The 23113-nt window shown below is 52.2% G+C and overlaps 1 protein-coding gene across 2 annotated transcripts in view; it reads right to left on the bottom strand.

Moving 5' to 3' along the window:
- Positions 1–23113, bottom strand: part of LOC146859480 (uncharacterized) — a 187619-nt gene that overhangs the window by 138352 nt on the left and 26154 nt on the right. The gene's annotated exons all lie outside the window — the stretch shown is intronic.

Below are 23113 nucleotides of genomic sequence, written 5' to 3'. Positions count from 1 at the left end.
TGCGTCTCCTGGATAAACACCACATCAGGAGTCAGATGGCGCAAATACTGCAGTACTACACCCAGTTTGATACGGTCCCCCAACCCATTGACGTTCCATGACATCAGCCTCAACCCGTCCCCCCCATCCCCTCCAATAGATCAAAGGCCCCCCATTCAGTAGCACAGTTCCCGAATCTGGACAAAAATCAGTACCTCGCCCTGCAAACGAAAAACACACAGCAAAACAGCCCCTCCCTCCCCCCAACCCCCCCCCAAATCCAACTCCCCCCACCCTGCACCCCTGCGGGCCAGAAAACCCCCCCAACTTGCAGTGTGCCTGTCGCCCTCCTAACCCCATTCTACGAAAAGACCCCGGAGGAGGAAAGGGACCCGTCCCCGCCCGCCCCCCACACAGGTCCTAGCGAGACAAAATGAACAAAAGAAGTAAAACCCAGCTGAACAGTGCAAAATGGCAGAATCAAGGACCAAAAGTCACTCCAAAGGGGACCCGTCACCTTCGGCGCCTGCAGAGGGCCCGGGACGGCCACCTCTGTCCGGCAGCGAGTCCAGCCAGTCGCTCACGGCCACAGGAGAGTCAAAAAAGGCAGCCCGATCCTCATGTTCCACTCGGAGTTTTGCAGGGTAGAGCATAGAGTACTTTAGGCCCAGTTCACGGAGACGACGCTTCACCCCCTGGAATCCCATCCGCTGTTTCTGGACAAGTTGGGTAAAGTCCGGATAAAAGTTAATGGATGAGTTCGCATGACGAACCGGGCCGTGGACCCGTGAGGCCTGCAGAATCGCATCTCGGTCTCTATAGTGGAACAGTTTGGCCACGATAGGCCTCGGGGGGGCCCCCGGCCGCGGCCGACCGCCCGGAACTCGATGTGCCCGCTCCACGGCAAAGAACTTGCTTAGGCCTGCAGGGGCCAACTGTTGGAGGATGAGTTCCTCGACCAGGAGGTCAACCGGGCGGTTGTCAGAGGACTCCGGTACGCCTATGACACGGATGTTGTTGCGTCGGGCCCGTCCCTCGAAGTCCTCCAGCCGCCGAGCCATCTGATCGTTGACCGCCTTAATGTCACCCAGCGCGGCCTGCAGGTCCGACACATCCGCACCAAGGGCGGAGGTCCGCGCATCGAGAGCCTGAACCCTCTCGTTAGTTTTGGAGAGGTCTGCCCGAATTAAGGTGACATCGATTGCCACCGTGTCGATTTTACGGGCCAGGGCCTCGTATTGCGTGGCGATGGTTTCCCTGATGCCGTCAATGGCGCCCATGATGTCCTGCAGGGAAAGCTCCGGAGAGACGGCCGTGCCACCGCCGGCGGCATCCGGGGGGGGGGCCGGTCGCTCCAGGGGACCCTCTGCCCTGAGTGTAGCGGTCCATGTTGTTGGCCTGGACCGGTCCCCCGCGGAGGGAGGCCTTAGTCTTACGCCCCTCGGGGCCCTCCTTGCCCCCCATGTGGTCACGGATACCGAAGGGGACCGCCGATCAAGAGTCGTAGGGGCACCGGCACCGCAGACCAGCGCCTCACCAGGGACCACAAGATAGCGGTGCGGGGGGACCCAAGGCGATGGGCACACTAGTGGCAGGCGGAGACAAGGCCTCGTGCAGAGGCCAGGGAAACACCTAGCCACATCAAGTGCGTTCGCAGGCCAGCCCCCTGAAGTCCGAAAGTGAAACCGAAAGTGGTAGAGCGGCCACTGGCACCGCACTGCAGCCGCTGTTGTTCAATTACGACACGGCTCCACGGTCCACCTTCGCCCCGGGCACCTCCGTCGGGTGGGTCCCAAAAGTTCGAACAATGACAACTCAGGATTCCCAAGTCCGATTCGAGTTCTGAAAAGAGATACGTGCTCAGCCGGTCTTCATCTGCCAGATTCCATAAACCACATCAGGATATTCTCAGGATAAATTCCGAGGAGCAGCAAGGGTCCGGGGAGCCCTGTGCTCACGCGACCATCTTGGATGCGCGCTAGGCTCCTCCTCCGGCAATCGCTATCTTGAAGATGGGAGGCCCTACCCAATCAGGACTAGGCTACTGCCCCCCTCCCACAGGAGAGTGGCAGAATAGGGGGTGTACTCGCCCCAGGACAGGGACCCATTGGTCCCTGCCCTCCACCTACCTGTAACGCCCCTAAATCTATTATTTAGGGGCACCCTGAACCTTCCTTCCCCAGCTTCCGAAATACAAAGAAGAGCAAGAAGAAAGAAGACCTGCCCTGCAGCTGCTAAGAAGAGGAACACACCAACTGCTTTGGCCCCAGCCCTACCGGCCTGTCAACCCTCGAACCTGCTCCTGCTCTAACCCGGCATCTCTTGTGGCCAGCAACCTCACAAACCCCGGAGGACCTGGCTACCTTTTGGCTCTAAGCTCCTGGGACTCCCATGAGTAGAGGCTCTACTCAAAATCTACTTCTAATCCCTGGCATCAGCCCGGAACCGCAAACCCTACACACTCTGCACCCTCCAAGCCTGGCCTGTGCCGGAGTGAACACAGACCACAAGGACGACCCCACGGCGACTGTGACCCCGAGTCCGGAACCCAAGGACTTCCCTCGACGCTCCTGATGACACCTGCAGCCTCAGAACCAGGTACCCCCCCCAACCGCGATCAACAGAGGGTAAGATTTCCCGACACCAAAATGCACCACTGCACCTGGCGCCCTGCGGCCCCCTGTGCCCAACTCCTGGGTACCTACCTATCCTCCAACTACCCAACTCACCTTTCGAAGTGGTGGTGGCACCTGAAGAATCTTCGTCCCCGAGCCTGCAGCCTTTTTTCAACCAGGAGCTTTCCCATTGAAATCCATTGAGCGCCCGAAGGCTCAAAAGCACCCTGCACCCAGCCACCCCAGTGGCACTGGCAGTGTAACCTCTACACCTATCTACTTCCCCATTTGCCCTGAGCAAGTGACCAGGAGCCCAGCTCCCAGAGCTGCGTGGCCTGCTAGTCAGCAGCCACTCACCAAGGCCCCCCTGCCTCTCATAGGATAACATTGGGCCTAACTCACACTGCACCCGGCTGCCCCTGTGCCGCTGAGGGTGAAACAACTGTACCTACCTGACCCTGGGAGACCCTTGCGTCTATGCCCAGAACCTTAACTCTGCCAGTCGAGTACTTACCTTTAAACTGATAACTCAATTTTCTCCATAGGGTAACATTGACTGGTTTCTTCTGAAATTTCTTCTAAGTGTGGAGTTTTCAAAACTTTAAATATTCACCAAAAATCAGCCGAGTAACGAAAACGAAAATACTCACCTGCTATTAGGTGATCTCTCATGACTGGATCTTGGTGCCCAGCACGGACTCTGAAAAATATTCACAACTGTACTTACCAGAAACCCAATTTTCTCCCATAGGAAATCATTGACTGTTTTTCTTCCAAGTGTCAATTTCTGCAAACTTTAAATATTCTTTAAAAATCGTATAATTTCTGAAAACGTAATTACTTACCTGTTTTGGATAAAGGTTCCACTACTGAGTCTAGGCACCCAGTACTGGATTACAAAAGTAACAAGAACATACTATACCTGCAACTTGAATTTTCCTCCATAGGGAATCATTGACTGTTTTCTATGAAATTTCTTCTGTCAACTTTTAAAATAGCAAAATATTACTTAAAAATCCAAGTAGTAACTAAGTCGACTTTTATCACTTGTTTCCAAGTACTGTCCCAGGACTGAATCTAGGATCCAGTCCTGGAATCCCAAAAGCAATCCTGAAAGTAATCTATTGCAAATAACTTGAAACTTCCATTGAACTCAATGCATTATTGTGTTTAAAACTGTGTTGCAACAACTTGTAACTTTCTACAAAAGCCAATTGCATATTGCAAAAGCATTTATATAAAGCATCTCATTCTGAGAAAGTATTGAATATGCTACTTACCAGTATGCATCTGTTCTTGGCATGTAGGGCTGCTGACATTCATATCTGTGCATAGATCGCCGCCTAGTGTTGGGTCCGGATGTTTGCACGTTGTTGTCCTGGAAGAGTCTTCGAAGTATCCTTGGATAGGTGACTCCTCCCCTGGACTACAGTGCGCATGGGCATCCTCTCCATCCTCAGATTGTTTTTCGCCATTGTGGCAGTGATGGAGAAGATACAGAAAGTGATGACCATGCTTGCAGTAATTCTGAGAGCTGCAGCTGCGACAGGCGCCGGGGAGGAGGGAGGGCGATATGAATGTCAGCAGCCCTACATGCCAAGAACAGATGCATACTGGTAAGTAGCATATTCAGTTCGAGGCATGTGGGCTGCTGAATTCATATCTGTGCATAGAATACATAGCAGTGCCCTCTATTAGCGGCGGCTACCCGTGCCAGCTGCAGCGGTCTGAAAAAGTGTCTTGAGAACAGCCTGTCCTACAGCTGCCTGCTGTTTTGACTGCACATCTACACAATAGTGTTTTGTAAATGTGTGTGTAGTGGACCATGTGGCTGCTCTGCATATATCATGCAGGGGAATATTTCCTAGGAAGGCCATGGAAGCCCCCAACTTACGTGTTGAGTGGGCTCGTGGTGGAATAGTTAATGTGCGTTTTGCCTTTTGATAACAGATTTGAATACACTTAACTATCCATCTGGCTATCCCTGCTTTGGAGATGGCGTTACCTTTGTGGTGTGGGGCAAAGGCAACGAACAGTTGTTTTGTCTTCCTGAATGGTTTAGTCCTGTCGATGTAGTACATGAGGGCCCTCCGTACATCTAGTGTATGTAGTGCCCTTTCTGCAACAGTTTGTGGGTTTTGGAAGAAAACGGGCAGTTCAATAGTCTGATTCATGTGGAACTGCGATATTACCTTGGGCATGAATTTGGGGTTGGTACGTAGTACGACCCTGTTGGCGTGAACCTGAATAAATGGCTCTTGAACGGTTAGTGCCTGGAGTTCACTAACTCTTCTGAGGGAAGTGATCGCTACTAGGAAGGCCACTTTCCAGGTAAGGAATTGAATCTCGCATGAGTGTAGAGGTTCAAAGGGTGGACCCATCAGGCGTGTGAGGACCAAGTTGAGGTTCCACATTGGAGCCGGTGGGTGACTAGGTGGAATGACTCGTTTGAGCCCTTCCAAGAATGCTTTGATGGCAGGCACTCTGAATAGAGAGGTGCTGCCTGGTTTGCAGATAGGCTGGTATGCGGTCAAATGGACACGTATAGAGGTGTACGCCAGATTGCATCGATATAGGTGTAAGAGATAACAGATGATGTTTTGGATGGATGCGTCCAGCGGGTTGATGTCATTATTACCGCAATAAATGACGAACCTTTTCCATTTGGCTGCATAGCAAGCTCTGGTAGTGGGTCTCCTGGCCTCCTTGATGATGTCCATACAGTCAGGTGGCAGGTTGAGATAGCCAAACTCTAGGACTTCAGGAGCCAGATCGCCAGATTCAGCTGTTGCGGATCTGGGTGCTGAACCTCTCCATGGTTCTGCGTCAAATGCGCGGGTTTGATCCGCAGCCTTTGATGCGGCACCACGGAAAGTTCGAGGAAGGTGGTGTACCACGGCTGGCGTGCCCACGTGGGAGCAACTAGGACGAGTGTCAGGGAGTGTTGTCGGAGTTTGCGGGCCACTAGCGGTATCAATGGCGCTGGGGGAAAAGCGTACGCAAATCTGCCGGACCAGTTCATCCATATCGCATTGCCCTGCGACTGCGGATGTGGGAATCTGGCGGCGAAGCTTTGGCATTTTGCGTTTTCGCTTGTCGCGAATAGGTCTATCTCCGGATGACCCCACTGCTGGAAGTACGGTTGGAGTACTGATGGGTGTAACTCCCACTCGTGCATCTGGTGGCTGTGTCTGCTGAGCAGATCCGCCATCTGGTTGTCCTAGCCAGGGAGGTGTTCCGCCATGAGGAACATGTTCCTTTGAATGGTCCCACTTCCACATGCTCTGAGCCAGATGAGACAACTGTGGAGAGTGTGTGCCTCCCTGTTTCTGTATGTAGTACATTGCGGTCATGTTGTCCGTCCGGATCAACACGACCTTGTTGCATAGATGTACTTTGAATGCCTTCATGGCTAGGAAGATTGCCATCAATTCCAGAAGGTTGATGTGCAACTTCTTTTGTTGTGTTGTCCATAGTCCTTGCACTGTGTAGTGGAGTACATGAGCTCCCCATCCCTGGAGAGACGCGTCCGCTGTCAGTACTATCTGTGGGACAGGCTCTTGGAACGGTCGGCCCTTGCAAAGGTTTTGTGGATTCCACCAATGCAGAGAGTTGTATGCCCGACCGCTCACCAACACTAGGTCCTTTAACTGTCCTTGAGCCTGATTCCACTGACGTGCTAGGCACTCCTGAAGTGGGCGCATATGTAATCTCGCGTGCGGGACTATGAAGATGCAGGAGGCCATCATGCCTATCAACTGCATAAACACTCGCGCTGGAAGTGAGTGATTGGGTTTGAATTTGGAGATCAGCAGTTGTATGCTGTTGATCCTCACTAAATTTGGCTGAGCTGTGGCCGCCAGAGTGTCTATAGTCGCACCTAGGTACTGTTGTACGTGTGCGGGCTGGAGATGGGACTTTGGATAATTTAGTGAGAATCCCAGACTGTGAAGAAGGTGAATGGTGCGGGACATGTGGCTTGCACATTGCTGGGCTGACTTCGCTTGAACGAGCCAGTCGTCTAGGTAGGGGTAGACGTGTATATGCTGCCTCCGTAGATGTGCTGCCACCGTAGCTAGGCACTTCGTGAAAACCCTGGGCGCTGTTGTCACGCCGAAGGGAAGGACTTTGAACTGATAGTGCTGCCCCTGAACAGTGAACCTGAGGTATTTTTTGTGTGAGGGGTGGATGGGTATGTGAAAGTACGCATCCTTGAGGTCCAGTGTGGCTAGGAAGTCTCCCTGCTTGAGAAGCGGAAGGACTTGCTGTAGAGTGAGCATGTGAAAGTGCTCTGAAAGAATGTACTGGTTCAGGGGTCTCAGGTCTAATATAGGTCTGAGCGACCCGTCCTTTTTTGGAATTAAGAAGTAGAGGGAGTACACTCCCGCACCCTGCTCGTGGATGGGTACGACCTCTATAGCGCCTTTTAGAAGTATACTTTGCACTTCTTGCTGTAAGAGCGTTAAGTGCTCTGAGGACATAGGACGGCTTCTTGGTGGTATTGTGGGTGGAGTGGAGGTTAACTCCAGACAGTAACCGTATTTTACAATATCTTTGACCCACCTGTCCGTGGTGATGGAATTCCACGTGGACAGGAACCTTTGTAGCCTTCCCCCGACAGGTGTTATGTGGTCGGGAGGAAGGGAGAGGGCGTCACTGCTTGTTCTTGGGGGAGGACCTGGTGTTGCCGTAGCCGCGTCCTCTGCCCTTTGTGCTGGAGCCACGATATCCACCTCGGGTGTTTTTATCATAGGTGGTCTGTGTATTGCCTTTGTTATATGTTTGTTGTGACCCCTGTCCTCTACCTGCTCCCTTGTTTCCGGGGCGACGAAAGGAGCCGCTCCGAAAGGACTGAGTTTGTAGGGCGCCCATGGACTTTGCAGTGTCCGTATCCTTTTTTATCTTTTCGAGGGTGGTGTCAACCTCTGGCCCGAATAAATAGTCGGGGTTGACGGGCTGGTTCAGTATATTGTTTTGTACCTCAGGCTTGAATCCTGAGATCCGTAGCCAGGCATGTCGTCGCAACATGACGCTTGTGTTTATGGCTCTGGCAGCCGTGTCTGCAGCATCTAGTGCGCATTTGATGGAAGCGTTCGTTAGTAGCTGTCCTTCTCTGATGAGCATTTCTGCGCCTTCCTTGAACTGGTCAGGGAGATGTTGGAATATTTGCTCCAGTGTGTCATAGTGCGCTCTATCATAGCGAGCAAGGAGCGCTTGAGTGTTGGCTATGCGCCATATGTTGGCAGCTTGGGCGGCAACTCGCTTGCCAGAGGTTTCTAACACCTTGGACTCTTTGTCCGGGGGAGGAGCGTCACCTGTTGTTTGCGAGTGTGCCCTCTTGCGTGCATTCGCTACGACGATGGAGTCGAGTGGTAATTGTCCTCTGATGTAAGTAGGATCCCCAGGTGCTGATCTGTATTTTTTATCAATCCTGGGGTTTATCACTCGTGCCCTGGTGGGTTCTTTGAAAATGTCCTTGGCTGGTTTGAGGACCCCCTTCAACATTGGCAGAGTCTTTACATGTCTTTCTGAGGATGCAAAGGTGTCCATTAGAAAGTCATCTTCGATGGTATCAGAGTGAAGCTGTACCCCATGGTTATTTGCAGCACGTTCGATAAGAGCGTTGAACGCCGCAGTATCCTCCGTAGGAGATGTCTTTGCCCCATAGAGTTGTTGATCCTGTGCATCGAGAGGTGCACTGGGGTCTGCAGGGTCGCCCCAAGTTTGATCAGGGTCCTGCTAGTCATCATGGTCCGTGTCTACATGGTAGGGGACTTGGTCATCCATGTAGTCCTCCAATGCATCTGTATCGGAGCGTGTGGGGGAGAACCGGTGTGGATCCTGGTAGGATGAATGGAAGGGTTCATAAAGGAGAGGTTCCGATTCTGCAGGCAACTTCCTTTTTAGTGGGATCCTGAAAGGGTCCAATGGCGGCTCCGAAGTTATCCTTCGGTCGTGGAGAATCATCCTGCCAGTGTCGGCGTCGATGATACGTGCCGGAGACGTCTCAGCAGGTGTGACCGTAGGTTGGGTGACCCGTGTCCTGAGTTGGAACATTTTTGGGATTGTCGACAGAGGCAAGCCGAAGGTAATGTTGGTCGGCACCGAAGAGGCTGCTGGAGCTCCGATCGAACCGGAACCCGACGTGTCCTGGAGGACAGCTGTGGTTTTGCTGCCTTGCGTCGCACCAGGTCGTACTTGGGGCGCCTTCGAGGCTTTGGCACCGGCCAGGCTCGTAGAGGCGGCCGTAGATTTTTTCGGCGCCGGCGGTTCATCGAGTCGAGGTGCAGAGATCACCGTCGAAGTCTTCGATACCTGAGGCTTAGGTGTCGTCGAGGGAGCGATGCGAGACACAGCAGGCGGTACGGCCCTTGGTGTCGTTGGTGCCGGTAGCCGAGCAGGTTTGTCGGTGCCGATGGCTTTTTTCCGTTTGTCGACTCCAACGTCGCCCGCTTCAAGTTCGGCACCGAAGTCCCTCTTGGTGCGGTCGGTGCCGACGCGGTGCGCTGGCGTCGAAGGCCTCGATCCGACCAGCGCCACTTTTAGTTTCGGTTTCGGTGGAACCGGAGCAGCTTTCGGTTTCGGTTTTGTGGTAGGGAAACCAGCCTGTTTATGTAGTAATGGCTGCCGCTGAACGTCCGAGGCCGGGCCCGAGGGCGGGGCCGAAGAACTGCGGGATGGGTCTCGGGTAAGGCCCGAAGGCGATCCCTCGACCGGAGCCATAGGCTGTGGCACTGGTGTTTGAACGGTTTGAACAGGTAGGCCTTGTTCATCATTGGAGCTACTTTCTTCGGCCCCTAAGGCCTCCTCGTCGTCTCCTACCTCGGTGTCGTCTTCACCTCTGTGGAAGAGTGACTCGTCTACCTCGTCCGATCCGGGTTCGTGTTCGGAAACGGGACTGGAGGGCAAGACTTCCAATTACTCGACGTCTTCGGCCTCGTCGAAGATGTCTGTAGGGGCCGGTGCCGCGTGCTGCGCCTCAAGTCTCGCCGCTCGTCGATTCCGCAGAGTCTTCTTGGAACGGAACCGGGCACAGGCCATGCATGTCGATTCGTCGTGGTCCGGCGAAAGGCATTTGTTGCACACCGGATGGACGTCGATGTGTGGGTACTTCGCATTGCATACCGGACACCTTTTGAATGGCGTCCTCGATTCCATCGTCGAAGTAGTCGATGGACAGGTAAATGCGAAAAAAGTCGGTGCTGAAAGTTAGTAAACGAACAGGATTGTATCGAAACCCGATCGATAAACAGTACCGACGCAAACTAAAGGCCTTTTGGCCTCGAAAAAATATTTTCCTAACTTGAGCTAAGATAGCACATCCGAACCCAATGGCGGAAAAAAACAATCTGAGGATGGAGAGGATGCCCATGCGCACTGTAGTCCAGGGGAGGAGTCACCTATCCAAGGATACTTCGAAGACTCTTCCAGGACAACAACGTGCAAACATCCGGACCCAACACTAGGCGGCGATCTATGCACAGATATGAATTCAGCAGCCCACATGCCTCGAACATTTTAATTCCTATTGTTGGTTCTAAAATTAAACAGACATTTTTTATATAAAGCATTGGCCTAGAGTTCAGTTATTGAGTGTGTGAAATCATTTTGCTGACTGAGTGTGTACAACAAATGCTTTACACTGTCCTCTGATGTTGCCTTGCTGCTCGACCAAGCTACCACTTTAGCGAGTAAGGTTATATCTAACTTTAGCCTCTGCCAAACCTCTGGGGACTGTGGACTCTGTACACCCTGTACCTATTCGGGAACAATATATACAGAGCCACTTTCTCACACATTGTCGTTTACAATGCCAATAGCTAAGACTCTTGCAAATGTGAGACATATTGCACTGCAAATGCTTGTCATATAAGGAGTCCATGTCTCCTCACCCATAGGCCCTTTACTTCCAAGGAGCCCATGGCCCGGCACCCATAGGCACTTTACTTCCAAGGAGCCCATGGCCTGTCATGCATAGGTGCTTTACTTTAAAGTAGTCCGTGGCCCCTCACACACAGGCACTTTACTTTCAAGGAGTCAATGGCCCTGCACCCGTAGGCGATTTACTTCCAAGGAGTCCATGGCCCCTCACCTGTAAGTGCTTTACTTCCAAGGAGTCCATGGCCCCTCACCTATAAGTGCTTTACTTCCAAGGAGTCCATGGCCCCTCACCCGTAGGCGCTTTACTTCCAAGGAGTCCATGGCCCCTCACCCATAGGCGCTTTACTTCCAAGGAGTCCATGGCCCCTCACACAGGAACTTTACTTCCAATGAGTCTGTGGCCTCTAACGCACAGGTGCTTTACTCCCAAGGAGTCCATGGCCCCTCACCCGTAGGCGCTTAACTTTCAAGGACTCTGTGGCCCCTCACGCACAGGTGCTTTACTTCGAAGGAGTCCATGGCCCCACACCCATAGGCGATTTACTTCCAAGGAGTCCGTGGCCCCTCATGCACAGGCCCTTAATTCCAAGGAGTCCGTGGCCCCTCATGCTCAGACCCTTTACTTCCAAGGAGCCCATGGCCTGTCATGCACAGGTGCTTTACTTCCAAGGAGTCTATGGCCCCTCACAAACAGGTGCTTTACTTTCAAGGAGTCCTTGGCCCCTCACAAACAGGTGCTTTACTTCCAAGGAGTCCATGGCTCCTCTCTACTAGGTCCTTTACTTCCAAGGAGTCCGTGACCCCACATGAACATGCCCTTTACTTCCAAGGAGCCTATGTGTGAGGGGTCATGGATAAGACTAACCAATAAGGCCCATGGATTCTTGTAGAGTTCTCATGCAAATTCTCACACCGTGGAGAAAAGTCTCAAATAAGAGAATTGGGGGACTCCTGAGTGGATCCCCCAATTCAATAGCACAACTTCAGGTAAGCAGCTCTTTGTGATCCTGCCTCATCTGTCCAAACTCAAGCTTTATTTGTGATTCAGTGGTGGAGGATGTGAGACCAAGAACTCCCTATGCTTGGTGCACTGTAACAAGCCCACACCGCCTCCTCTTCCCAGGGATGAGTTTGTAACAAGCCAACACTGCCCGATCTTACCACGGATGCGTTCTGCCTGTACGTGGTACACTGTGACAAGCCCACACCGCCCCATCTAACCAGGGATGCGTTCTGCCGGTACATGGTACACTGTAACACGTCCACACTGCCCCATCTTTTCTGGGATGCATTCTGCCGGTACATGGTACACTGTAACAAGCCCACACCGCCCCATCTTTCCTGGGATGTGGTTTGTTGGTATGTGGTACACTGTAAAAAGCCAACACTCCCCTCATCTTCCCTGGGATGCGTTCTGCTGGTATGTGGTACACTGTAACAAGCCAACACCGCCCTATCTTCTCTGGGATGCGTTCTGCCGGCAAGAAAATGTGAGAAACTTGGCTCTAATCCCACTGAACACTGGAGGCATTCATTTTTTCATGTAGCCAGGTGGTAAAATTATCCTGTCTCACTGAACCAAACCATGGGATAGTTTTAGGTAGGCGCATATGGAAGTGCCTAATTTCTTATGTGCCAGGTGCCCCTAATTCTTCTGCCCCACCAGGCGATTACAACCTTTGTCTTAGTGCGATTAACTGCCAGATAGTTTGCTCTGTTGGAACTATCTATCAGATTTGGGGGTAGTGACAACAGTGGACAGTGCATGTTGAAGTCCAGCAGTACAGAGACTGAAAAGTAGGAAAGCCAACACGTACTCCTGTTTCAGACCCTTCTCAGTCGATAGAAGGTGATGAAACAAGCTGGCCGTTCTCCAACTTTTCCTTCATACGAGTACTGGAAAACTCATAATAATTACCTTAAAATTTACCAGACAAGTACTTTATCAAGCGCAAGCCCCATCCATGCAGTTGAAATTCCACAATAGTCATGCACTGACCACATGGACTGCTTGAAGTACGGAGCCAGCTAAAAAACGATCCATAGAGCTATATGGGTAGAATGGCAGCATGTTCTTTTCTAAAGTAGCTTTTAATGGGTTGGCATAAATCTTTGCTTTGATGTCAAGGAAGGCAGCACCATTTTCTTGAACAGAGGATGCAGGATGAAGCCTCTAGGGATCTGGGATCGCTGCACACTGCACGGCTCCTGAAACCAGAGACGACAGCCATGATATCCCAGATGCAATGCCAGATTTAAAGTTTAGGTGAGATTCAGCAGTTGGTGCCCAATGGTAACTGGGACCACTTAAGCTAGTGCCTCTTCATCATTTTGTCACATGGGACGGAACTGAAAGTAACATTACAATCCAGTAAGACGCCAAAAGAATCCTATGGGACCCGGGTGACGTCTGCGGCATGGCATGCACATTACTGGATTAATATGAACAAGCCGCCACGCTGATTCCACCTACTTAGCATCCCCACGCAGCCTCCCTTCAGGTAGCACTTCAACAAATGCCACAAAGCACTGCGGACTTCCTACTTCACATGTTCAATGCATTTCAAATCATTAGGAAGCAGTAAAGTGCCGTTAGAAATCACAAACATGCCTGCTAAATGCCATTCCTTCTTTTTCGCTTTCTTTTTTTGGACCAACCTAAACCTACTAAATGCCATTTCTAATGCGTTCAGCGTAAGGAGTCTCTTGGCTGTTTGGGAGTTTCACTAATAAGTCTTAATTATGTGCTCAGGGCCGCATGCTTCATCTTAAGTGTCCTATCAGAACAACAATGATTGCACACAAACGCCAGAGATCCACATTGATTTTACCACCTTCATAACAGGAAACAGCAAAGTGAAACAGAGATCAGTCCCATATACAAACATCACGTCCTGCCCGTCTCTCCTCGCAAAACTTCCACATGGCAAGATATTGGGCACGAGTGGCGTCAAATACCCTTTAATCTCACTGGAACCCCTTGAGATTATAAAGCTGATTAATTCAGTGGTAACTCAAACTCCAAGGGTGTGACAGAGGCCATCTGCTGAATTTCGTCACTTTCCATTCTTATAATTTCAAACTATGGGAAAAATGTAAACGGGTACAAGGACAAACCTACAAGCCCTAATAACAAGTGGATTGGTATTTTCCGACCCCTGTTTGACCTGGAATTATAATGTGTGGAACTTACTGCAACCGGTAATTACAGAGTGTATTAAACATCTCACCCTTCCTTACATTTGAGCTGGAAAAAACATGCCAGAATTTAACAGGGGAAAAGTGTATGGTGTTTACTGTACCATGCGGATTATGGTGCGTAAAGCACCAACATCTGCAGGTCATTACTTAGCAACTCATAATTGGTACTGTTTACCACGACCCGATAAATAACGTACCCCCAGGTATCGTTATTTATCTGATGTGATAAAAGGTACCTGATTTCTGACAAAGTCGATTAGAGAAGGTCTACCAAACGATACGTGTGGGACTATCGGAAGCATTCATTCTGTCCCAAAACATACACATTTACCATTATTAGAGCACCTCGGAGGATACATGGCAAGTTATGGTTGCCATGTTTTGAGACCCCTGCCTAGGTAAGATTCACCCAACCCATGTGGCCTTATGTAGGATAATAGTGTAGTTTACTATACGTGTTTTCTCTTCTTTAACACCCCTTGTAGCAAAATCAATCAATCAATCAGGGGTTGGTAAAGCGCACTACTCACCCGTGAGGGTCTCAAGGTGCTGAGGGGGGAGGGTAGGGGGGTAGGGCAGCTCAGGTCAGTTGAAACAGCCAGGTCTTGATTGATCTTCTGATAGCCAGCAGAGTTGGTGTGCGTCGTATTTCCAACAGGAGTGAGTTCCAGGCCGAGGCTGCGGTGTAGGAAAACGCCCTGCCTCCAGTTCTGTTTCGGCGGATGCAGGGGACTTCTGCCAGGGCGTTGTCGGCTCAGCGGAGGTTCCTCACGGGCGAGTGGAAATTCAATCTGTCGTTGAGGTACTTGGGCCCGATGTTGTGGAGTGCTTTGTAGGCGTGTGTGAGTTTGTAAGTGATTCTCTTCTCGACAGGGAGCCAGTGGAGTCTCTGTAGGTGGGGGGGTCATGTGTTAGTGGCGTGGCGTCTCTAAGATGAGCCTTGCTGCTGCGTTCTGGATGGTTTGGAGTTTGTGTAGTAGGGATTTGTTTATTCCTGTGTAGAGGGCGTTTCCGTAGTCGAGCCTGCTTGTGATGAGGGCCTCTGTGACCATCTTTCTGCAGTTGGGGGGGGGGGAATCCATCTGAAGGTCTTACGAAGGATCCAGAGGCAATTGAAGCTGGTGGAGGAGATGGCGTTGATTTGGCGGTCCATGGAGAGGGAGGAGTCCAGGATTATGCCGAGGGCTGGTGGCCACCATGCATTGCTCCAGGCGGAGGGGCAGGTGCCGAAGAGGAGTACTTCGGTCTTGTCAGTGTTGAGTTTGAGGCAGCTGTCCTTCATCCACGATGCAACGTCCTTCTTTCCTTCCTGAAAACTGACGAGGGGTGCCATGTAAATGTTGAAGAGGGTGGGGCTCAGCGAGGACCCTTGGGGAACTCCGCAGATGATGTCTGTCGGCTTGGAGAGAAAAGGGGGAAGTCTGACTCGGAGTTCTTCTGGAGAGGAAGGAGCAGATCCAGTTGAGGGCGTTTCCCTGGATCCCGGCGGAGTGGAGTCTAGTGGTTAGTGTGCAGTGCGAAACGGTGTCGAAAGCTGCGGAGAGGTCCAGGAGGATGAGGGCTGCGGTGTGGCCCTGGTCTAGTAGCATGCGTATGTCGTCCGTGGCGGCGATCAGGGCCGTCTCTGTGCTGTGGTTGCTCCGAAAGCCGGATTGGGATGGGCCCAGGATGCAGTTTTCTTCGATGAACATGGTCAGCTGGGTGTTGACAATTCTTTCCGAGACTTTGGCGGCGAAGGGAAGGAGGGAGATGGGCCGGTAGTTCTTTAAATCCGTAGGATCGGCCGAAGGCTTTTTCAAGAGGGGCTTTACTTTTCCGTGTTTCCATTCCAGGGGGCAGGTGCCCGAGGCCAGGGAGGAGTTGATGGCGCGGGTTAGTTCTGGAGCGATGGCATCGGAGGCTCTGTGGAAGATGTGCGGAGGGCAGGGGTCCGTGGGGGCTCCGGAGTGAGTTTTCTTCATGGTGGCGGTGAGGAGGTCGACGGAGGCGGCGGACCAAGTGGTGATGGTCTGGATGGTGGAGGTAGTGGCGGTGAGGGAGAAAGCGTTCATTGGTTCGTTGAAATTGTCATAGAGGGTCAAGATCTTCTGGTGGAAGAAAATGCTCAGCTTGTTGCAGAGGTCTTGGGAGGGTGTGATGTCTGTTTCTTCGCAGGGGGGTTTGGTGAGATGTTTCATGATGTTGAAAAGCTCGCTGCTGTTGGCGGCGTTGGCGTTTATCTTTTCACTGATGAATGTTCTTTTGGTGTCCTTTATCAACTGGTGGAAAGTTCTCATGGCGCTTCTGTGGTCGGAGAGACTCTGGGGTCTTCTGGTTCCTCCAGACCTTCTCGAGTCGTCTGCAGGTGCGTCTGGCCTCTAGGAGCTCGGTGGTGAACCAGGGTACTTTCGGGGGCGTATGGTGGTGGCATGCCATAGGGGGGCAAGCTTGTCTGCGCATCTGGTGATCCAGCTGTGGAGATCTAAGGCGGCGTGTTCTGTGTCGCTGGTGGCTGCGGGGGGGGTCTAGAAGGAGGGTGGAGTTGAGAATGTCCACGGTGATCTTGCTCCAGTTGCGTTGTGGGGGGCGATGGACTTGTTTGGGTGCGGCGCCGGACATGAAGTGGATGCAGCGGTGGTCAGTCCAGAGGAGCTGAGAGGTGTGGGTGACATGGATGTTGGACCCGGTGGCGAAGATGGGGTCCAGAGTGTGCCCTGCAGTGTGGGTGGGGGCGTCCACCAGTTGCTGGAGTCCCAGGATGGAGAGGTTTTCCAGAAGCTTGGTGATAAAGGGGAGGTGGGCAGGCTCAGGGAAGACGTGGGCGGGAGTATGGAGGGGGGCGGGGCTTGCTGCCCGGCTCGGGCAAGGCGCTACATGAATGCGGGCAAACCTGAAAAGAAAAGTACACGAAAAACACAAGAAACACAAGAAATACAACAGTATCCACTAACTCACGAGCGCAGATGCCAGGAGCGCGTGAGTGAAGATTAACGAACTGAACCCGTCGGCAGAGTCGAGCGCGAGACTCGAACTCTGCTGCTGGGGTGTAGAGGAGGCGAGTCTGATCTGGCAGAGCTGCCGGGGACGTGCCGCCTGGCCGAGGTCAGGTCAGCACTTGCGCTCCCCCGCAGCGGTCGCCGTGATAAAGGGGAGGTGGGCGGGCTCAGGGAAGATGCACGCGGGAGAATGGAGGGGGCGGGGCTTGCTGCCTGGCTCGGGCAAGGCGCTACGGCGCTTAATTAATGCAGGCGAACCTGAAAAGAAAAGTACACGAAAAACACAAGAAACAAGAAATACAACAGTATCCACTAATTCACTAGCGCAGATGCCAGCAGCGCGTGAGTGAGGATTAACGAACTGAACCTGTCGGCAGAGACGAGCGCAAGGCTCGAACTCTGCTGCTGGGGTGTAGAGGAGGAGAGTCTGATTTGGCGGAGCTGCCGGGGAACGTGCTGCCTGGCCGAGGTAGCAAATACCTCTACTCTGCTCTACACGTGTCCATCAGTTGTGTAAAGGACCATAAAACAACCAGTTCATTGTGTCTAAAAGTGTAAACTCAAAGCCGCCCTTTCAGGTTAAATTGGGACATATATACATCTTCAAAATGGAGCCCTACCTTCCCTACGTTCAGTCTATCATGCTGCCCTCTAGAGATATACATGGGTAAAGAGACTCTCAGACACCAGGCTAGCCTGTATGGGGATAGAGCACTGCTTGTTCCCCACATCATCATTGCAGCCTGACACAGTCAGGCCCTGGGTAGTGCAGTTATTTCCTGCCAAGCGACATGTAGCTGTTTGTGCTGAATTTATTAGGCACAATCCACCTCCAGTGCCCAGGAACAATCCCCACCACTAATCCACAAGCAGCCCTGATGAGCTCAGGCTTCCTTTCGGAGAAAGACGGACGCATCCTTTCCTAAATACACTCCTGTTAGAAACGGGGGTCTCTAGTTGGCAGAGGTAGGTACCTTTGTCCAAGTAGGGACCCTTCTTCCTAGTCAGGATAAGGGAGCTACACTCCTAAAATAACCCCTGGTCACCCCCTTGGTAGCTTGGCACGACCAGTCAGGCTTATTCTAGAGGCCCTTGGAGTCGCACGCATTGCAGATCAAACGCCTCGCAGTTGAAGTCAGGAGCGTCGGTGTCCGCAGGCATCGGGTGCTGTGGTGCGAAGTGCAGCGGTGCAGTGCCCTCAGGTTGCGGTGCAAGCAGCGGCTCAGTGACGGTCGTCCAGGGGCATTGGTGAGACCAGAGCGGTGGTGCGAAGTGATGTGGTGCTCATCGCGGTGCTGGCAGGTCAAGGTGCAAGCAACAGCGTGGTCGTTCCTGAAGCGATGTCATCGGCTGACGAACTGGAGTCGATGGCGCAGACAGGCCAAGGCTGCGGTGCAGGATGAGGACAGTGCATCATGGAGCGGTGTCGTCGGGGATACCAAGGCGGCACCGTGAAGCGAGGCGGTGCGAAGTGCGGTGCTCCAAGGTCGCGGTGCAAGCAGCAGCAGCTCGGTGGCGGCATCAGGTGGCGTCGTCAGTGAGACCAGGGTTGCGGTGCAGCGGTGCCCTTTGCGGTGCCTTCAGGACATGGAGTCAGCAGCGGGGTCATAGGCAGCGACAGGTTGCTTTTTCTTCTGTTTCAGCACAAAACACACAGTTCCCAGTGCTGATGGAAGAAGAACTTGAAGTCTTTGGTGTTCCTGAGACTTCTTGAACAGTGAGCAAACTCTACCTCAAGCCCTGGGAAAAACTCAATAAAGAAGTTGCAGAAAGTTCAGTCCAGTCCTTTCACTGCCCAAGACAGAAGCAGCCACTGCAGGTCAACACAGCAAAGCACTCTGCAAAGGGGAAGTTCCTCCTCACGGCTACTCCAGCTCTTCTTCTTGGCAGTCTTCTTGGTCCAAAAGGGTTCTAAAGTTCTGGGGTCTGGGCCCCCCTACAAGATCCTTTGTTCTCTGAGGCAGAGAGTGTCTGTGCTTAGTCCAAACCAGTTCTGTCCTCTCTGGCCCAGCTTCCTGGCAGGAGGTGGAGACAGCATTGTGGAAGGCAGACCAGGCCCATTCAGGTGAAAGGAAATCTCCTCCCCCAACTCTAACTGCAGCCCAGGTCTACTCAGCCTCGAACTCTCTTGAGCCACTGCACATCCCCAACCCCTGTCACCACCAAAGCCAGACAGTCAATACACATCCTAGCAGCGGCACACTGGATGGCTAAGCAATAAAATACCTACTTTCTAAAAGTGGTATTTTCAAACACAGAATGTAAAAACAACCTTCACTAAAAGATACACTATAACATTCTGAGTTCAGGCATACTAAACTTTATTTTCTTACCTGGTTCCCAGGGGTAGTTATGTTTATAAGATGTTATAAGCAAACTCCCCATTCTTCCCCATGGGAACAGGTAGCCTTGCAATAGTGAAAAACAAAATTGGCGGAATTTTAGGACATGCCACACATACCAGGGCACATCCTACCTTTCACATACACTGCACCTTGCCCACAGGGGGAAGGTTAGGGCATGGCAAATGTGTGTACTTGCAACGTCGATATGGCAGTTACAAACTGCGCACAGATTCTGCAGTGGCAGGTCTGAGTTACCTTTACAGGACTACTTCTGTTGGTGGCACAATCAATGCTGCAGGCCCACTAGTAGCATTTGATTTACAGGCCATGGCACTCTCAGCGCACTTTACTAGGGACTTACCAGTAAATCAAATATGCCGATCAAGGAAACACCAATCCATAACACAAATGACAACAGGAGCACTTGCCCTTTAACACTGAACAGCAGTGAGAAAGTGCGCAGACACTAAACCAGCAAAAATAGAGTCATCACCGGGAGGTCAGAAAGCAAAAAGACATGGGAAACACGACAAAAGATGCCAAGTCTAACACAATCCCCCTTCAGCTTAAAGTAGGGAGAACTACCCAACCTCCGGGGAGTTCTCTTCACTAAGGTGGAAGAACCTGGACAGGCCATCAGCGCAGGCCTGTTCTATGGCAGGGCGGTGTTCCACCGTAAAGTCCACCCCTGTTGGGAGATGGACCACCTCAACAGTTTTGGGTCCTCACCCCTCTTTTGCATCAACTATCTGAGTGGCCTGTGGTCTGTCTGAACTCGGAAGTTAGTCCCAAACAGGTAGAGTCTTAGCTTCTTCAGCACCCAGACCACAGCAAAAGCTTTTCTTTCAATGGCACTCCACCTCCGTTCCTGGGGAGTAGTCCCCTTCTAAAGAAAACTACAGGCTGATCTAGGCCCTCTTCGTTCAGTTGTGAGAGCACCACTCCCACATCACGCTCTGAAGCATCAGTCTGCACAACGAATTCCTTGGAGAAGTCGGGTGCCTTGAGCACGGGCGCCGTGCACATGGCTGCCTTCAGGGCATCAAAAGCTTTCTGGCAGGCATCAGTCCAGATCACCTTCCTGGGCTGCTTCCTAGAAGTCAGCTCTGTTAAGGGGGCAACAATGGTGCCATAGCCCTTAACAAATCTCCTGTAGTAACCAGTGAGTCCTAAAAAGGCTCTCACCTCTGTCTGGGTCTTGGGGGTCTCACAAGCCAGACAGGTGTCAATCTTGGGCTGAAGGGGTGCCACCTGGCTGCTTCCTATCTGGTGTGCCTAGTACATCACAGTGCCCTGCCCGATCCAACACTTACTGGCCTGGATCGTGAGGCCTGCCCTCTGCAGAGCCTTCAACACATCCTAGGTGCTGCAAGTGCTCCTACCATCTGGAACACAACAGTGCAATGCAGTCCAGGTAGGCGGTACTGAAATCCTCCAGTCCAGCCAACACCTGGTTGACCAACCTCTGAAAGGTGGCAGGGGCATTCTTCAATCCAAAGGGCATCACCTAGAATTGGTAACGCCCCTCAGGGGTTGAGAATGATGAACATCTCCTTGGCCCCATCGGTTAAGGCAATTTGCCAGTACCCAGACGTCAAATCAAACGTGCTGAGGAACTTGGAGGCTCCCAACCGATCAATGAGTTCATCAGCTCTGGGAATGGGATGTCCATCAGTCTTGGTGATGGCATTGAGCCCATGGTAGTAGACACAGAACCGCAGTTCAGGATTGGCACCGGGTGCCGCAGCCTTTAGGACCTAGACCACTGGGCTGTCCCAAGGACCGTTGGAGGGTTCCATCACTCCCAACACCAACATCTTAGAGACCTCTTTGATGCTGGCCCTGACCCGGTCAGTCAACCTGTAAATCTTGTGTTTTACAGGAGGGCTGTCACCAGCGTCCACGTCATGGGTACACCAGTGAGTAACACCTGAGGTCATAGAGAACAGTGTGGCAAACTGTCCCAATAGCCGATTACAGTCACCCTGCTGCTCTGGGGTCAGTGTAGGAGAGAGGATCACACCTTCAACTGACCCATCGTGCTCCTTGGTGGACAGGAGATCAGGGAGAGGTTCACTCTCCTCTTCCACCCCATCATCTGTCGCCAAGAGCATGCTCATTTCGGACCTCTCAAAGTGCGGCTTGAGGCAGTTCACGTGGTGAACCCTCAAAGGGTTCCTGAGAGTCTGCAAATACACCATGTAGGTGACATCATTTTTGCACTCCACCACCTCAAAAGGCCCAGTCTACTTGTCCTGCAAGGCACAAGGTTTCCACTGGGGCCATAACCCACAATTTCTGGCCAGGCTGAAACTTTACCAGAGTGGCATTCTGGTCGTATCAGCGTTTCATCTCCTCCTGGCTTGCTTCCAGATTCACCTGAGCGAGTTTCCTGAAAAGGGCATTTTGGTTACTGAAGGCCAGCATGTAGCTAAATACATCCTGGGGAGTTTTCCTGGGAGCTGCCTCCCAGCCTTCCTTGACCAAACTAGGAGGTCCTCTCACAGGGTGCCCATACAGAAGCTCAAAGCGACTGCACCCTAGAGACTAATGTGGTACCTCCCTGTATCCAAAGAGAAGGCCTGGCAAGAGGACATCCCACTTACACCTCATGGGTTATGTTAGACCCTTGATCATGCCCTTCAAGGTTTGGTTGAATCTCTCCACCAAATCATCACCTTGTGGGTGGTAAGGAGTGGCGAGCTTGTAGGTTATAACCCACTCCTTCCACAGGGATGTCATATACTTGGATATGAAATTGGTCCCATGGTCAGTAACCACTTTTCTGGGGAAGCTCACGTGGGAAAAGATCCCCATTTACACCCAGCCCACCACTGGCGCCATCGTGGTCCTGAGAGGGATAGCCTCCGGGTGGCATGGTCCACCAAAACCAGGCTGTACCTGTTGCCCATAGCTGTCTTGGATCCAGCAGCCCCACAATGTCCATCCCAACCCTTTCAAAAGGAGTTCCAACTACTGGAAAAGGTTGGAGGAGCTTTACCCTTCCTCCCACTCTTACCACTTGCCTGGCAAGTTTGGCAAGACCTGCAATGTCCATCTGACTGCCTTTGTATTTGGGGCCAAAAGAAGTGGGTGGCAAGCCTGTCAAAGGTCTTGTCCCGCCCCACAGGTCCTGCCAAAGGCACGTAATGAGCCAGACCCAGTAGGAATGTCCTGAAGCGTTGGGGTACCACCAGCACAACGGCTGACCCAGGCTCAGCGACCTTAGGCTTGCTATACAGGAGACCATTCTCCCAGTAGATCCAATGTGATCCAGACTGATCACCAGCTGACTGGCTTGCAGCCTGCTGCCACAAACCCTCTAGAAAAGGGCATTCTTTCTGCTCCCTGTAGAATTCCTCCCTGGTGGGACCACCTTCTTGCTGCCAATGGGGCAGCTCAGATAAGTCCCACAGTTCAGCTACCTGCTTCCCTGAAGGTACCGTGGCGTCCCCCTCAAGGAATGCCTCCTCCCGGACCGTGGGAACATCCGGGGCCAGTTTCAAGTGCCCCCTGCCCTTTCTCTTGGCAGAAACCTGGGCCACTGTTTCAGGCTCCAGATCCTTCTGATCACCCTTTCTGGCTGCCATTGACAGAGTGGTCATGCATGCCCACTCTGGCAACCCAAGCATCTCCAAGTGAGACCTGAGCTCAACATCCTTCCATAAGGCCTGCTGCAGGTCATTACCTAGCAGATAATCTACAAGCATGGTAGGGCTCACAAAAACCCTCAAGGGACCTGAGACACCCACCCTCAAAAGGAACTTGCACCACCGTACATTGGCGCTCTGAGATGTCCACAGCAACTACTTGGTGGAACGCCCCGAGGACTACTTGCGCCTCAGAGACAAGGTGACACCGGATGGAGGTCACACTGGCTCCAGTATCTCTGAAAGCCTCTACCCATTTCCCATTGATGGACACCTAGGTGCAATATTTCTTTGTGTTAGGGGGCACTTGGTTTCCTGGGACCATTCCTCCTGTGGGAACCCTTCCTCCCCAAGCGTTACACTGGCCAACACCTTGGTCTGCCCACCGGTGGGTGGATGGTCCCTCTTGGGGCACTTGGGATCCCCCCTTATGTGACACGCGTCCATTTCTGAGACTCTAAAGACCA

This window comes from Triturus cristatus, chromosome 3_2, assembly GCF_964204655.1.
Source record: "Triturus cristatus chromosome 3_2, aTriCri1.1, whole genome shotgun sequence".
Taxonomy (NCBI): Eukaryota; Metazoa; Chordata; class Amphibia; order Caudata; family Salamandridae; genus Triturus; species Triturus cristatus.
The sequence above is the reverse complement of the archived record's forward strand: the minus strand, read 5'-3'. Positions and strand labels throughout refer to the sequence as shown.